This window comes from Bos javanicus, chromosome 8, assembly GCF_032452875.1.
Source record: "Bos javanicus breed banteng chromosome 8, ARS-OSU_banteng_1.0, whole genome shotgun sequence".
In the NCBI taxonomy this organism is placed as follows: Eukaryota; Metazoa; Chordata; class Mammalia; order Artiodactyla; family Bovidae; genus Bos; species Bos javanicus.
Genome location: NC_083875.1, coordinates 20,479,004 through 20,497,786, shown reverse-complemented (window position 1 = coordinate 20,497,786; position 18,783 = coordinate 20,479,004). Strand labels below are relative to the sequence as shown.

General features: G+C 36.7%; 1 pseudogene; it reads right to left on the bottom strand.

Moving 5' to 3' along the window:
• Positions 1–565: 565 nt before the first annotated feature.
• Positions 566–18,783, bottom strand: part of LOC133253364 (dnaJ homolog subfamily A member 1-like) — a 73,563-nt pseudogene continuing 55,345 nt past the window's right edge.

The following is an 18,783-nucleotide window of genomic DNA, read 5'->3' as shown; positions in this document are numbered from 1 at the left end:
TTAATATATTCTAAATGAAATGTGCACAACAGTGGTAATAAAGCTTAGTGGACAGAGAGACCTTGATTCAAATCCTAGATCCTCACTAGTGTTATGCACCTCAATTTTCTCATCCAAAATCATAGGTCATATTACCTTCCATATAGATTTATTGTGAGTATTAAATTTTACACATGCTTCTGAGCATAACCGTTCAGCATAAAATAGGCACTCCATAAATACAAACAATTATACAACTTTTGACCTGTTTCAAAATAATAAAAATGTAACAGTGGTAATGCTGTTCACATTACTAAATAGCATATGTTGGCAGTAGTGATAATGGTATAAAAATATATCCAGATGCTTCCTTTTTTATGACTGGTTACATGTGAGAATGTGTAGAGAATAAAGGAGTACTGGTTAGTGGCAAACTTCTAAATAATTGTCAGTATAGTAATCTTCTCTTTGCTTTTAAAAAATATATGTACTTATTTATTTAAACTACTTTATTTTTAATAAGTAACGAACACACATGAAATACTGTAAATAAAACACCAGCAGTGAGTGCTATTCACGGGCCCTACTAAGAGGTCTGATACTGAACACCACCCCAAGGATGATGTTTATCATCCTCATAGGCTTCTGCATTGTAATGGCGCTATCTTTCCTGATTTGGATCAGAGTCCACTAATTCTTCCTGGTCCATTTCATCAGTCTCTTCTACTTCCTTCTTCTCAGGCAGAAGTTTTTCCAGCAGAGTTTATCAGGAGAGAGAAAGCCATTCTCAGGAAAGTTTACCTTAAATTCAATGATTAGGTGACCCTTTTCATATGGCCTATGATAAATTGGCATGCCTTCCTTTAGCAAACACTTGATATCTCCCTGCTGGACAATCTGACCTGGATGAGAAGTGATGACTATGGTTCGGGTGTCAAGAGTAGATATTGGCTTCTGGAAGCCACACAGTGCCTCAACCAGCTGTATGTCCATACACATGAAAAGGTCTTCTCGTGGAGTAAAAACAGCATGGTCCTTCTGATCTAAAGCAATGATAATATCTCCTGGCTCCAGTCCGGGTTCTTGGTCTCTTTCACCATGGAATGTTATCTTCTGGCCATCTTTCATGCGTTTTTCAATATGAACTTTTATAATTTTCTTTTCTCAAACTATCTTCCTTCCATTGCAGCTTTTACATCTATCCTTAGGACTGATCTGCTCCGCATGGCCCTGGCACCCCATGCATACAGACTGAATTTGCTAAACCATTCCAGGTCCCGTTTGATGAATTATTATTTGCATTCCAGTACCTTGGTAATTGGACAGCATTCTACTGCTCCTTTCTTACCACTTCGGCCTTCATATTTGTCACAAATCACATTCTTTTGCAGAGCTAGTTTTCTGTTGCACCATTATATAAAATCTTCTAAGGTTACTGTAAGTTGACGCACAAGGTTTTTACCTCTCCTCTCTCTCTGCCTCCTTCCTCCTGCTCCGAAAAACATATCAAAGATGTCCATGGGGGAGCCAAAACTAATGACTGCTCCACCGTCTTTAATTGCCTGTTCTCCTCCTTTGTCATATAATTCCCTTTTCTTTGCATCAGAGAGCACTTCGTAAGCTTGAGAAATTGTTTAAACTTCTAGCCTTCATTTGGATTCTTATCAGGGTGGTACTTCAAGGCCAAGTTCCTGTAAGCCTTTTCAATTCTTCTTGGGTGGCATTGGGTTTGACCCCCAAAACATCATAGTAAAGTGGTTTCTTTAACCATTTTCTACAGCTGGTGAGCAGGCCGATGCCGGTGTGGGGGACCTGGAAGGAGCGTGCTGCTGTGCACAGCTCGGGCAGCTGCCGATCCTCTGCCTCTCACTGAGCGTTCTGGAAAGTTTCACTTTATTACTATTTTTACAGAAGAATAACTTTAAGGGCAATTTCAAATAAATGGCAACTTATCAGGGAAATCTGAAGTACCAAAGCTACTCTCTTGAAATGAAGGTTGATTATTTGCAGTTATAAAAAGGTCACTGCAACAGTTGCTGGTAATCAACAAAGAGATAAATTTATACAGTTGTTGCTCTCAGACATAAGTTTTTTCTCTCATTGTCTGCTGGGCATATTTGCAAATGCCAAATTGTGCTCAGTCTTTATCATATCACTAAGAATATTTTAAGACGGGGGTCAAACCCAATGCCACCCAAGAAGAACTGAAAAAGGTTTATTTCCCATATATATGTGTGGTGAGAGGAAAGGTACATTTCTGGATAAAATAATGATGAATGTAAGTTGATGATTCACATTGGTTTAGATGAGCATTTGGTAGATTTAGATGTGACAAATATGTTTCCTTCTAAATCAAGCATATGAAAACATTTTAAACTTAAAAACAAATTGAAGATCATATGAAGGGAGATAGGGGTCGGATTTAAGAAATGACATTCAGCGCAAATGCTGCACAAAAGTAATTTTGTTGCTTTGTGGTCCTTATGGCTTCTCAATGTCAGATCAGAAGGATTTGTTTCTGTTAGGTCAAGCTTCCCACAGTTCCTACAAATTTACTTCTCTATATAGTTAGCAGTTTGACTTGGGAGTGAAATTTCAGAGAGAATGTCATTTCTTTGAAAATTTATGAATATCCCTATGCTTCAGTTGCTAATGGGAGTGGAGGCAGGTGGTCTGCAGAGGAACAGATTATCTAGTTTGGGCAGATACTTCCTTAAACGCTGTTAGAAATACCCACAGCAATGCAAGGCCTTATACTTACTAGGTGGTCAATAAATATTTGTCAAATAAATGAAATAATTATATAAAGCAAAAAATGAAGACATATGGAATGCTTTGGGCAAGCTGCTTAACTGCTCTGATCTTCGGTTTCATCATGTATAAGATGGAGACAGTATTACTTACCTTATAATAATTGTGAGGATTACATTGTAAAATGCAGGCAAGGTATCTTATACCTTGCCAAGCACATAGCAAAAGTTCTGTAAATATTAACTGTTATGATGATTGTTTTCTTTATATAATGAAGGAGAGAATTTCATAACTTTCATTAGTACTTTCATTCATAGTATAAAGCAGAAATAACATTTTATTGAAAAAGTCAGGGCTTTTTAACAACAATTTTCTTCAAAGACAACCAAATAATTTTCATTTGCTTTGCCATGTGTTGTAGTTAATATTGGTTGCCAAAATGGCACCTTGAATATTAAGTCATTTAGTCACGGCTACACTTTATCTGGGCTCCCCAGATGATACTAGTGGTGAAGAACCCATCTGCCAATGCAGGAGATGCAGGTTCGATCCCTGGGTTGGGAAGAACTCCTGAAGAAGGGCGTGGCTATCCACTCCAGCATTCTTGCCTGGAGAATCCCATGAATAGAGGAGTCTGGAGGGCTCTAGCCGATAGAGTAGCAAAGAGTCAGACATGACCGAAAGGACACACTACTTTATCTGTATCATTAGTGTTGAAAGAAACTGCACTGTTGAGTGGATTTCATTCAAAACTGACTTGAAGATTATACGTATCTTACACATGTCAATGCACTCTTAGATTTCCCCAGTACTTTTTTCATGGACTTTGACCATTTTAACCTAGTTTACCCTTCTAGAAAACTGGGCATATATAAAATAAAATTTGAGCATACTAACTAAGTAACTATCTGATTAGAAACTTACTAATAATTAAAAATGGCATATGACAAGCATAAAATAAATCTTTTCATAGGGAAGTCTAAATTCTCTATACCTCTAAAATTCTAATCTATTGATACATTTCAGTGCGGCCATGTATTTGAAACAGAAGGACTTTTTCACAGATGAGTTCTTGAATCTCAGCTGGCATGATTAGCTCTTCTCTTAAAAACAAAATAATTTATTTATTTTTGGCAACAATAAGTCTTCATTGCTACCTGCAGGCTTTCATTAGTTGTGGCTGTGGGTGGGTGGGGGCCTGCTTTGTTGTGGTGCTCAGGCTTCTCTTTTCTTTTTTTTTTTGTTTGAGATTTGACATTTTTTGTTGGCAGAAAAGGAAAGAAAAACAGCAGGAAATAAGATTCATCTTATATTTGATTTTTACACTTTCCAAGATAAATTTAAACAGAAACTTATTTAATGCATGAAATGTTTTAATTATTTGGTTATTTGTATCTATTTAATATTTTAATTGACATGTAATTGGCTTACAATAGTATATTAGTTTGAGGTTGCTGCTGCTAAGTCGCTTCAGTCGTGTCCGACTCTGTGCAACCCCATAGATGGCAGCCCACCAGGCTCCCCCGTCCCTGGGATTCTCCAGGCAAGAACACTGGAGTGGGTTGCCATTTCCTTCTCCAATGCATGAAAGTGAAAAGTGAAAGTGTAGTCGCTCAGTCGTGTCCGACTCTTAGCGACCCCATGGACTGCAGCCTACCAGACTCCTCAGTCCGTGGGATTTTCCAGGCAAGAGCACTGGAGTGGGGTGCCATTGCCTTCTCCGAGTTTGAGGTTATGGCACAGTAATTTGATATTTTATCATTACAAAATGACCACTGTGGTAACTTTGGTGACCGTCTGTCACCATACAAAGTTATTACAATGTTGTTGACTCTATTCCCTGGGCTGTACATTATATCTCCGTGACTTATTTACTTCATAACTGGAAGTTTGTACCTCTTAATCCCCTTCATCTGTTTCACTCATCCCCCAGGGCGTGGTGGCTTCTCTTGTTGAAGAGCATGGGCTCTAGAACGTGGGCTCAGTAGCTGAGGCGCATGGGCTTAGTTGCCCCATGGCATGTGTCTTCCAGGACCGTGAATTGAAACTGTGTCTCCTGTATTGGCAGGTGGATTCTTAACCACTGGACCACTAGGGAAGTCACTGATTAACTCTTATATTCAAGACCTTATATCTCATATAGTTAATGACGGTTGTTTCCAAAATAAGATGATAACTCAAAGATGAGAGTCTGACGTTTCTGGTCAGCCAAGATATTAGAAAAATAAAAGCAATGTGGTATGTTCTCCATAAATTTAAATTCAGTTTTTATAAAAATTTGAGATGTTTTATCTCAATTTTGATGTTAGATATCCACTATAAAAGGAAATGGTGATAATAGATAACAGCAATCCTTATATATCAGCCAAAAAATGTTGATTATTCCATGCGTGGCTTGTAGCATTTTTTTTCTTTTTCTTAGCTGGGTATAGAGTGAGTTCTAATCTCTCTTAGGGTTACACTTCCCATTCAGCTAATGACCATCCCTCCTCTATGGTATGATATTCTATTAGAACCATACTGCATTTATATTTCTATATTATTATTTGAATTCCACTAAATCCACTATTCCTTCCATGAATATTGAGTTCTCTCTTTATCCTTCTGTCTCTTTGTATGTATGAGTATATATATACTCACACACACACACACACACACAATGTGTATAGGTAGTGTATCACTAGTGTGATGTATAATCACTGGGTATTTGATAACTACTGCCTAGCACTACACCTAATTTGACATTTTTCTTATTTTAAACTCTTTAGACTATCACCTTTTTACTTCTTTTCTATTTCCTGATACCTTGTTCAAATAAAACAGAGAAACTGGTTTACAAGTATAAAATTGAAGGGAAATTAGAAAGCGAAGAACAAAAATGTCACCATCAGAATTTCAACAGTATGTTCTATATTCACCTAGAAATAAAAGAATAAAAAGTACCTAAATTAAAAATATATCTTAACTGAACCCTGCAAAAGTAGTATAGAGTCTGAATTATTTTTCTTAAGAAAAATTAGACCTTCACATCATTGAACTCCAGATTTGGGGAAAGGTTCTAGCCCACTACTTTTTGGCACTTGAATCGGCTTAAAGGGAATTGTCTGCTGTGCTTGATGGTTTGGCAGATTTCGGAAGCTGCTGGATGTTCTGGGCTCAATGGAGTAGAACACCAGAGGCTAAAACTGATTCATGATCCAGTTAGGGGAGAAGAAAAAAGTTTTTACCTGGGAGAGTTATCTTTTCCTATAGCATTTTGTCCTGGGTTGTGGTTTGGAATAATTTCACTATATTCTGAAGTAGAAATATTTTCCCCATGCTTTCAATATTGTGGTTGATGCCTTTGGGTGAAAAGCTAGTGCTGTCCATAAACTTAATTTTTGACTTAGCTTCACAATTAATTTTGTTGTTGTTGTTTAGTATTCTCATTTAAAATAGTTTGAAGTAAGACTTACAAGTTTAGAAAAATCTGTTTTCTTTTCAAATTATAAACTAAAAGTGAATTCAGGAAATCTACAAAAATGCCTTTGGCTTTTATAGACTAGAAGAGTTCAGAAAATGGATGGTGGTTCCATAAAATACAGATAATTTTATTTGATGGATGGTGGTTCCATAAAAGAGATGTAAGAGGTAACTTGTCTACACTGGCTCAACTCTTATGTGTCCCAAGATGTACTGTCTGATTCCAAGTTTGGAATCTTTCTATGAGAACTGACTACCTCTAATATTCTTTATTTTTTTCTCTCATTTGAAATATTTTTTCTGTTTTATCTACTCATTCTAACCTGATGATCCAGTTGAAAAAATTATAAGGATGCAAAATCTCCTTGATTATTTGCTGTGTATGTTGAAGCTTTTTCATATATTCATTATCTTAGATATTCCTTATCTTTTACCATTTTAATTCCTTTTCTGTGTTTGGAGAAAAATCATGGTTTATGAAAGTCACTGAGAGATAATTATCTGCCTATAATTGATGGTAACTACTCAGAATTTTCCAGGGACTATCGGATTATGGCTGGTCATCACATTAGAATCTGTCTCGTGGGGTTCCATCGTACTATTTGGAAAACTGTGAGGAATAGTAGGAAACGACTAAGAATTTCAACCTAAAGTGACCTGAGAGGCTTTCTCTGGATCCTGTGTGATATTTTTCATTTTTAATATGAAGACTGGGATTTGTGATTTAAATTTTATTTTGTGAAGAACTTCCAGCTGAAAACTTCAGCTTTATTTTGTCTAATTTTTATTTCTCTGCTTTCTCCCATTTTATTATTAGAGAATTAAAATAAGATGTAAAGAATAACTTCCCCAAAAAACCTTTTTGATGAGTGCCAGCAATTTCATTCATCTGTCCTTGTTCAGCAGTTTGCATGATCATGAATTATCTTTTGTTTTCTAATTAATGTTTATATTTGGTGCATCTTTACATCCAGTTCTCCATCCTCTGAAATAGGATATGATCTCTACTTTGTTTCCCTGATAGTTATTGTGACAACATTACTGAATTCTTGTCCTGGAAAGAATGCGGGTAGAAAAAATTTTAAATGTATCAGATGTGCCACAGACGATGCAATATAAGAGAACACTGTATCAGAGGTATATGAAATTCTCAGATATCCCCCAAATTTCCTTAGCTTAGAGATTCTATTTGTACCCAATCACAATTTATAAAAGTCGATTTTATTATGAATGTAATGGACATATGGAAGAATGCATAAAATAAATAATATGGGTGCAAACATTATATCCATGTCACTACCACCTAGGTTAAGAAACAGAACATTGCCAGAATCCCAGAAAAATCTCTATATTATTTGTCCCAACTTTGGTGACATTTATGCTATCCACTTCCTAACTTTCCTTTAAATTTCGTATCAATCATGCGGTCTGTAGTGGATGCTGTTTGTTCTCTACCCTACCTCTCACATCTCCTTTAGCAGATCCTGTGAGTTTTGCATGGCAAGAATTCACAGCTGCCCACTTATTTGGAGAACTGCCCTGGGCCAGATGGGAACTGCTACCTGGGAAACTGTGTCTCTTCTGTGCAGCCCCAGGACCGACTGACTGGCAGTATGGCCCCCAAGGGCAACCCTGGAACTCAAGGTTCTAATTGTGTGATGCTCTGGGATATCACTTTGGGATTGACTGATGCTACTTTCTAGCTGAGACCTTGTTCTTGCAGGCTTCTTTCCCCTACCTTATCCTGCTTCCTTTATTCCCCTTCTCCTGACAGCACTTGTCCAATAATGAATCCTTGAACAAGAATCTCTGTCTCAAGTTCTGATGCTAGGGAACTGGAGTTAGGACACCTCCAGTATTAGTTTCCTGTTGTTGTATAATATATTACAACAGATTTTGTGTCTTAAAACAACATTCATATTTAAACTCATAGTTTCTGGAAGTCAAGAACTTCCAGATGTGGCTTAACCAGGTCCTTTGCAAGGCTCCCGTCAAGATGCTGGTTCAAGTGGGGATCTCATCTGAAAGTTTGACTCCACAAAGATTTACTTCCAAGCTCACTTGGGTTGTGATGAAATTCACGTCCTTCCAGTAGGAATAAGAGCTTCATCTTATTGCTGTCAGCTAGGAACACTTGCAAGAATTCAACTGTAAATCCTTGCTGCATGGGTCCCCCAACATGGCAACCTGCTTCATCAAAACTTGAAAGGAAAAGAGACTCTAGAAGGACAGACGTTAGTCTTATGTAACATAATCATATATACATAATTGAGTACATCTCATTGCTTTTGCTGTATCCTTTTGGTTAATAGAGAGTCACAAGTTTAGCCTAGATTCCAGAGATGGGAATCACACAAGAGTGGGAATCTCAGGAGCTGTGAATTATGGGGGCTACCTTAGGAATCTGCCTGCCACACATCCCCCCTAGGCAATTTAGACTATTTTTGCCTGTTCTTGAATTTATATATTCAGGATTGCACATTGTATATTTATTGTGTCTATTTTATTATTTCCCTCTTTTCTGTTTATATGCATACCCACTTTTCTCAAATCATTAACTGTATTTTTAAGATTTATCTGCATTTTGCATGTGGTTGTGGTTTACTCATTTTTATTTCTATGTAATATTGTATTTAATGAAAACCAATAAATTATTTTTTCATTCTACTATGTTAGACATGTTGTTGAATTGAATTGTTTCCATTTTGTTTTTTGCTATAGCAAATTATGCAATTATGAAAATAATAATGCATGTTTCCTGATGCATATAATCTCACTTCTCTGTGAAACTGCTTCTCAAACTTTAGCACACTTCAGAATTATTCACTGGCCTTGTTAAAACCCAGATTCTGGGACCCAACCATAGAGTTTCTGTTTCAGAGGGTCTTGATGGAGATTTGAATCCTATCATTTGCCCCAGATGATGCTGATGCTGCCAATCTGGGGTCCACGCTTGGGGAAGCACAGCTGTAGAATGCATTCTTAGGTGTAGAATTGCTAGGTCAAAAGTATTGGTGTTTGTAAATACATATTTTTGTTGAATTTAACATTTTTTATTGGTTCAGACCATTTCTCTAATCATTTTTCTTACCTTAAGATTTGTTTTCTTTGCTTCGTACCTTGAACTCACACTGGTCATCTGTTTTACATATGGTACTGTGTATGTCTCAATGCTATTCTCTCAAATCATCCCATCCTTGCCTTCTCCCACTGAGTCCAAAAGTCTGTTCTTTATGTCTATGTCTCCTTTGCTTCCCTTCATGTAGGACTGTCGGTACCATCTTTCTAAATTCCATATATTTGCATTAATATACAATATTTGTCTTTCTCTCTCTGATTTATTTCAGTCTGTATAATAGGTTCCAGGTTCATCCTTTAATATTACTATAGTTGCATTTGAACTTTGGAAGAAATTTGTTTGATTGAGTTTTCAAAAATCATTTTACATTCAAGATTTTTGTAAATGTCAACTTCAAATGTGTATATTATAAAGGGCTAGGATTAGTTATTATTTTTTAAAAACCGGTATAACAGTCAGTGCTTTCAAACCTGTGTGTAGTTAGTTTACATTTAATGAAATTACCAAAATATTTGGTTTTAAATTGATTATATTCTTATGTGATTAGTAATTGTTTTGCCTGTTCTATATTCTCATGTTTTCTTTGTTGTTGCACGCACACACACACACACACACACATACACATACACACACAAATATTTAAGAGCTTAGAAGTTATAAATTTTTTAACTGCCAAAATTTTAAGTGCTTCCATTTATGCACTGATAATTTATCAAGGGTTAATAATTATCTTTACCTGAAAAAAAGATAATTATCTTTATCTTTCAGAAAATGAAGATTTTAGCACACTTTAATATTCAATTACTTTTTCCCAATTTATATGCTATTATTTTATGTATTTTAATTATTTTTCTATATATTAAGTCCCACAAGAGACTTTTAATTTTAGTTTCTATAATCAGTGCTCATTTAAATTTACCACATATGTACCATTTTCCTTGCTCATCACACCTCCCTGCATTTCTGAGGTTAAATCTCCATGAATGTAGTGAGAATGGTTATTTTATTGTCTATACCTGCTGATTCCAGCATCTGGATTCCCAGTTGTCTCTTTTGGTTTTCTATTGTTCCTCCTGATCTGACTCATTTTGTCTTATGTGTCTCATTCTCTTTCTTTGTTGGGCATTATATTCAAAAATTACTTTCTGACATAATTTGAGGCCTGAAATAGCATTTGTTTTCCAGAGAAGATAGAATGGTCAGGGCCACAGCAAAAACAGTGTTCCCTCGAAAAGACTGAGGACTATTCACAAAGCATTGTGGCCTAGAAAACCAACAAAGGGTGTTGAGTCCCCTAGTCTGAGTTTGTAGGGACACAGGCTGGTTCAGTGGAGGGAGGCCAACTGAAGGCCTTCACTTGTGGGTGGAGGCAGCCATTGCCAGAACTGCAGCCCCAAAGCAGGAATGGGGGTGGGGAAGGCAGTGTCCTAATGTCTCTGTCCTCCCACCCTCTGATCTTCTGCCCCTGTTTCCCTTTGTCCAAAACCAACCAGAAGCCAGAGAACAAGGAAGTCTGGACAATGCAGTTTGTTATGGGTCAGTGATACTGCAAAGAGCAGGGAAGATAAGGGTAGAAAGTAGCTCTGGAGAGCAAATGTGGATAGCAACTATAGTGGATGTATTTTTCTCTTCTCTTAGGCTCCTTGCTGGGGCCAAGGCTTGAGTTTTTTCTGGAACATGAGAAATATAGTCCAGTCACTTACTGTCAGGGTGGAGAACCTCCAGACCCCAACCCAGAGGAATGATGACTTGCCCAAATTTCCTGTCTTGGTGGGTACTATATGCTACCCTCTGCTCAGTGAGTCCACTCAAAGCAAAGTTCTACCTTTCAGCTTCTGTCAGTCAATGTGTAAAATCTCCAGCACAGAATCAGGGCTCAGCTGTAATGTTCTTTGACTTCCTCCCTTTAATGTTTGACCCACTCCCTTTAATGTTTTTTCTAGAAATTTTGGAGGGAGATAGGGGCAACCTAATTATTTTGTTTGTCTTCAGTAAGAGGGTTGGACAGGGTTTTGCAAACTATGACTCATGGGACATATCCTGCCCAATGCTTGTTTTTGTAAATGAAGTTTTATTGGGGGAAAAAAAAAAAACCTCAGCTATTATTAACATATTGTTGATGGCTGCTTTCATTCTGCAAGTCAGAGTTGAATAATTGTGATAACGACAATCCATGTCATGCTCAGTTGTGTCCGACTCTTTGCGACCCCAGGCCAGGGTCCTCTGTCCATAGCATTTTCCTGGCAAGAATAATGACAGGAAAATCCTATGGACAGAATATTGAAGTGGGTGCCATTTCCTCTTCCAGGGGATCTTCCCAACCCAAGGATCGAACCCATATCTGCTGCATTGCCAGCAGATGCTTTACGGCTGAGTCACTGGGGAAGCCCATTAGGGACCATCAGAACCTTAACACTTATATTTAGCTTTTTACAGAAAACCTTGGTTGAATTCTGCTAGACATGCCCTCCATTTTCAGAAACCAACCATCCCCACAAGAATATTTAAAATATATATAATTCACAGTGTGAAGCACCTTCATACATATCATCTAATTAAATTTTAGTGGCAGACTAGAGTTGAGAGCTTCTTTTCCATATTATCACAGATCTATCTAATGATGGTGATATTAATGAGATGTTCAGTACTCAAATTGAAGTTAATTGGAAGGGAAATAAGTGGAAAGAAGTGGTCCAGATTATTGGAAAAACCTAATCAAACTGCCACTGATAAAGATAAATAGAACACTATAACTTTAAGGTAATTAAAATCTGATTAAGAGAGTTAATTAAATGTGCACATACATAAATATAGACATAATCATTTAAATCACACTTTGATAATTTCTAGCACCTACTGTGTGGCTGATAATGTGCTAAATTTTAAATGTGTACTATCCTGATTAAGTTCCAATCTCTAAATCTCTGTTGAGTTAATTATAATTCTTCTCACTTTACAGATGGGTAGACTGAGTTCCAGTAAGTTTAAACAAAGTTGATTATGATTTCAAGCTTGCAGGTAACAGGGGATTTGGATCCACTTCAGAAGAACCAGCCAGGGCCATTTCATGTACTTACTTTAGACAACAATGCAGCCCCAATACGTTTTGTTTATATTAAACCCAGTAACAATCACATCTCTAGCTTTTTAAATATATCTCTTTCAGTTGTATGCCAGAAAAAAAGTCAAATGGCCCAAGCAGAAATATTTCCTTCTAAGAAACAGTAGGACCATTCTGATTGATTCGGGCTGAGAGGTACTGACAATTCAACAGTAGCCAGCTGAGATTGCCTTTCCAACTGAAGTGGTTAAGCCTGGCCCAGAGCACTGCAGTCAGCTTGCACCTGCTGCCCAAATCCTCCTAGTGCTTCAGAGGCAACATGGGTCTTTGAGGCGTCTTATGGCCCTGTTATGTATTTATTAATATTATGTTCGTGAATATCAAAGAAGTGGAGGGCAAGTTTGGAAGCTTTAAATAAACTACAGATAGGCTCTGGAAACTTCTAATTGCATTTTTAAGTTGTACTTTATGGTACTCTTTAGAAAACATATTTTTTTCTGCCCAGAAATTCCCAAGAGACTATTCCTTATCCTGAATTGAACAACTGGAAAGTTTTTATCTCTTAAAATCCAATTGATTTTTAGGTTTTCTGTAACTTCATAATGTCCTCAATTGCTTTTTAAGCAATATATTTGTACTTAGAGGACTTTGTCTTGCTTTAATTTTGCCAAATATTTGCCCTGAGCCTGAGGCCAACATGGAGTTGATTGAGTCCCCGGAAGGACAATTTTATCTTGACTGATAAGTAGTAGAAAATGGGGGTTTTATTGCAGAAGACTTAAAGGTTTCACTTTAGCAGTTGCAAATACTGCAATTGATTTAAAATGTTTATGTTTTTAAGATAATTAAGTAAAAAATGCATAATTCTAAACAATGTTATACCAGTAGGCATGTTTACAGATTATAATTAGTTTGAGGTGAAAAATTAGCAATGTAGGTGACTGAACCACTAGAATGTTTCCAGTGTTAGTGTTTCAGCATTTCCTTCTCTATTTTCTGTTCCACCACCCCCCCACCCCCTGCCAGTTTTTAAACTGGCAATGGTAGAGAGAGGTAGAAAGTTAGTAATTAAAATTTTTTTTATGGAACTACAGTTGATTTACAATATTGCATGTTTCCAGTGCACAGAAAATTGGTTCAGTTACAAATATTTTGTACAAGATTTTTTTTACCACTGTAAGTTATTACAAAATATTGACTATAGATCCCTGTGTATGCATGTGTGCTCAGTCATGTCCAGTTTTTTGTGACCCCATGGACTGTAGCCCACCAAGCTCCTGGGATTCTCCAGGCAAGAATACTGGAATGGATTGCCATTTCCTTCCCCATAATTTCCTGTGTTATATAGTAAATCTTTGTTCTCTATTTTATATTTAGGAATATATATCTGTTAATCCCTAATCCTAATTTATCCCTCTCCCTACCACTTTCTGCTTTGGTAATCATAAATTTCTTTTCTATGTCTGTGAGTCCATTTCTGTTTTGTAAGTTCACTTGTATTATTTTTTATATTCCACACATAAGTGATATATAACATTTGTCATTGTCTGGCTTACTTCACTTAGTATGATAATCTCTAAGTCTATCCATGTTATTGTAAATGGAAATATTTCATTCTTTTTATGGCTGAGTAATATTCCATAGGGTATATATACTGTATCTTCTTTATCCATTCATCTGTTGATAGTTAGGTTGCTTGCATGTCTTGGCTATTGTAAAAAGTGCTGCTATGAACATTGGTGTGCATGCATCATTTTGAATTAGAGTTTTTGTCTCTTCTGGATATATGCCTGGGAGTGGGATTGCTGGATTGTATTGTAGCTCTACTTTTAGTTTGTTAAGGAATTTCCACAGTGTTTTTCATAATGGCTGCACTAATCTATATTCCCACCAACAGCCTAGGAGAGTTCCAAAAGGTTAGTACTTTCTCATAAAGGAGATTGTTAGATCATAGACTATCACTGGAGAATCAAGCCACTTAGAGATTCAAATATATGATCTCAACATAATGTAGCATGAGAGACTGCAGAAAGTTAATCTCTGTGTTTTTCATAATGTATCTTTCAACAAGCATACAGTAACTATACTATCTCTGGAAGAGCTGATCAGTGCATGAAGTCTTCTCTCACACAACTTGAAAACACTGAAAAATATTTTTGTGAGTTACCTTTACATGTCTTCTGTAGGACAAAAACAAAATAAGGAGATGGCCTAGAATATTTTTTAAGACAGTGAAATGGCCTTTTAAGGATAGAGAAAAGAATATCAGTCCATTCAACCAACTTTGTTTGCTTGCAATAATTTTTTAAGTTTCAAACCCTCTTCTAGTTAATGACTACTCTGTCATGCACACACACACACACACACACACACATGTGCACACACATCCATACCCATGGGTTACTATTATCTTGATAGTTGCACCATCATAGGTTAGTTTTGGAAACTTACGCATGTGGAATTATACAGTATATGTTCTTTTATATCTTTGCTTTTTCATCCATGAGATTCACCCACGTCATTACATTTAGTTTTAGTATATTCATTCTCACTGAAAATAGTCTTCATACTATTCATTGTGTGACTATACTAATCAATATTTATTAATTTTACTTTTGAAGGTATTAGGTTTGCTGGGCCACCCCTAAGGTATGAAGAATTCTGGAAAATGTTTGTTTTTTGCCTGTATAAATGATTCAGTTAAAAACTAATTACAAATTTGTGGGCCCATATGCATAGGATGATTTACCAATAAATGTTTGAAATCATAAATAGAGAAGAGGTACTTACCTGTCTATTGTTCAAGCAGTAGACATAAAGATTCCTCATAATGTTCAGGCCTAGGAACTGTATCTTCATGTTCTTTATCATCAAATTTCCTATTCCTGGCTAGTAGTATCCTTATTCATGACATAAGGAAAAGATAACAGCACTGTTACTATCCATTATGTCTTGGCTCTTCAGACCTGTTCGTATTGAAGCAATATAGATCTTCTTGCTTTTGCATTACCCTAGTAGCTTTTATTAAATGCTGGTTACCTCATTACTCATGATTTTGCATCATCCACTGTGCCATCTGTGAATACCGGCTTCCAATGACTCAAAGAATGTAACTTCACTTTGTTGATTATGATCACAAATGTAAGTCTTATCCATAATATGTAGAAAACAGTTGACAATAATTCGTTTTCTAGTCATGTTAAATTTACCATTTATCGTTTTATAAGATAAACACATGGAGAAGGCAATGGCACCCCACTCCAGTACTCTTGCCTGGAAAATCCCATGGATGGAGGAGCCTGGCGGGCTGCAGTCCATGGGGTCACTAAGAGTCGGACACAACTGAGCGACTTCACTTCCACGCATTGGAGAAGGAAATGGCAACCCACTCCAGTGTTCTTGCCTGGAGAATCCCAGGGACGGGGGAGCCTGGTGGGCTGCCATCTATGGGGTCGCACAGAGTTGGACACGACTGAAGTGACTTAGCAGCAAGATAAACGTAAATCAACACATCTTATAACTGTGTCTTACCTTGAACTCTTTTGACCGTGATCACTAAAGTCTTAGAATGTGGTATCTTTCAATGCCTTCTGCCTCCTCTCACCATTGGGAAAGAGAGGCTAGGAATCTGTCAGTAGAGCGAACAGTGTGGTCTCACGTACATGAAGGATGTCTTTGCCTTGTTCAGTACATCTCAAGACCCATCCAGGGAAGCATTATGTTGTCCCACCTGTTGAAGCAAGAAGAGATACAGATCGAGGGGACCAGTGAGCATTACATAGTATCAGCCTGGATGGCCTATGGAGGACATAGGCATGACTAGTCCTAGAGGACTGGCTGAGATGTCATTTACGTTCTGTGGAGAGGTTCTACTATGTGTTCCGGGTGGAATGTGTGCTGCAAAACCCATCACTGCAAAGTATAATAGCTTAGAGGTGGCACTGAGGTAAGAGCTGGTGCGCGAACATACAAAGGTGACTCAAGTTCAAGGGTTGAGAGCAGACTATTGGTAGCCCGGAGCTGGAATCTATCATGTGTCACCCAAAATTAGTGTATTAGTACTATTCTGGTGACTCAGTCTCATTTGACACAATAAAACAACAACAAATCCAGCATTTGCCAGCCAAGAAGTTCTTGATCTCCTTGGAGCGACTAGTCAACCTCATGAGTGGCATAGAGGGTTGGAAGGTACCTAGAGGGAGAAAATAGGACCAGCACCCATGTGAGTCCTAGTCTGGGCTCAGACACACCTTGATCTCCTTGGAGCGACTAGTCAACCTCATGAGTGGCATAGAGGGTTGGAAGGTACCTAGAGGGAGAAAATAGGACCAGCACCCATGTGAGTCCTAGTCTGGGCTCAGACACACCTTGATCTCCTTGGAGCGACTAGTCAACCTCATGAGTGGCATAGAGGGTTGGAAGGTACCTAGAGGGAGAAAATAGGACCAGCACCCATGTGAGTCCTAGTCTGGGCTCAGACACACCACATGGGTGGCATTTCCAACTCCAGCTCATCCTGCCCACTAGAAAGAGATGAAAGTTTTAACAATGACACTCCAAAGCATGAGGCTTCTTGAGGCATTGCTAGATAGGGCACTACTTGTTTAGGGACAATACTGTTGGGTCATTTCTAATTTCAGCTAGTACAGATGAAGCTTCTATGAACATTCTTGGTGCACATATAAACTGATTCCTGCTTGTTTTATACCTAGGGTGGGATTACTTGATTATAACTAATTATAATTGAAATAATGTGCATGTTAACTTTACTAAAGTTAACACATTAACTTAACTTCAGTAAAGTTAAGTTTAGTAAACAAATCCTGACAGTTTTCTAGAGCGTTTAGACTAAGTCACGCTCCCAGTAGGATGATAGTACCAGAACTCCACATTCTTTTCATATTTGGTGAGGTCATTGTCATTACTTAAAAAAAGAAATATAGCTCTTCTAGTGGATTCGATGGTACTTCATAGAGATTTTCATTCACATTTTCCTGAATAATAATGATTTAAAGTACCTTTTCATATGCTTATTGGTTATGTTGATATCCTTGTTGAATTACCTGTTCATCTTTTTTCCTTATTGCTTTGTAGAAGTCTTTTCTTACTAATGTATAGTAGTTCTCAGTACACATCTTTAATACTCACCTATTATTCATATGTGAATAATATCTTTATTATTATTCAGCACATATCTTTATCCTATTAAGGCTTGCAGTTTCATTCTCTTAATGGTGTCTTTGAGTGGCAAAACCTTTTAATTTTAATGCAATTTAATTTATCAGCATTTTGTTAATTGTTAGAGAACATTTTCCTCTTTGAGAAATCTTTGACTCATGGGTATGGATATACTCTCTTTTGTTTTCTTCTACATGCTTAATTTTTTCTCATTATTCCAGTTGTTCTAGCAGCAGATTTAAAATGAACACTGTTTCACCCACAGCATGTTTGTGGAAAAGCAAGTGACTGTGTTAGCAGGATTCTGGACTCTCTTTCCTGTTAACCTTGTACCATTACTGCAATGTGTTAGTTTTACTATAGTTACAGTAGAAATCTTAATATCTGGGCGTGTATTCCCTTTAAAATTATATTTTAAAACTATATTTCCTTTAAAATCATATTGTATTCCCTTTAAAATTATATTTTTTAAAAGATATTTCTTCAGTAATCTTGATCTTTCTGACATCATTCATATATATGTATATTATCAAAATTTCTCTAGGATTTTTCTTATACTTGAAAAATTTCCTTTCCTTTTTAATTTCAGTGTATGCATCTTAAAAAGATGCATCTCAGATTTATTTTAGACATTTTATTGTCTAAAATATGTTTATTTTTGCCTTCATTTGTGAAGCACATATTTGCTGATGTAGTGAATTCTAGATGGGCGGGTTTCTTTTCTTTAAGTTTCAAATTGTTTTCAAGAAACGGGTTTTTGTTGTTGTTGCTGTTTGCTCTCATTGTTTCTGATAAAAAGTTAGCAGTACTTACGCCCTTTGAAGAGAATTTTAATTTTTGTTTCATTTTTTTCTCCCTTCTGCCTGCCATTTTCTTAAAAAATTTTTTTAGAATGGCTTTAGATTAACAGAGGAGTTAGGAAGACAATTACGAGAATTTTCATATTCCCTTTACCCAGTTTCCAGTTAACATGCTACATTAGTGTGGTACACTGGTTACAATTCCTGAACCAATATTGATACATTATCAACAGAAATCCATACTTTATTTAGATTTCCTTATTAAAGCCATCTATTAAATTTTTAATCTCAATTGCTTTTGTTTCTGTTTCAATTCTAGAACTAATGTAAGATATGTCTCCTGTGTAAATCCACAGCATTAGCCTAAGAAGTAAAATGGAAGAGGATCCTAGGCTTAAATGGGCAATAGTCGTATTATAGTATAATTCTTTATTTAGAAGTCAACCATAACAATTAAAAATACTTATTTCACA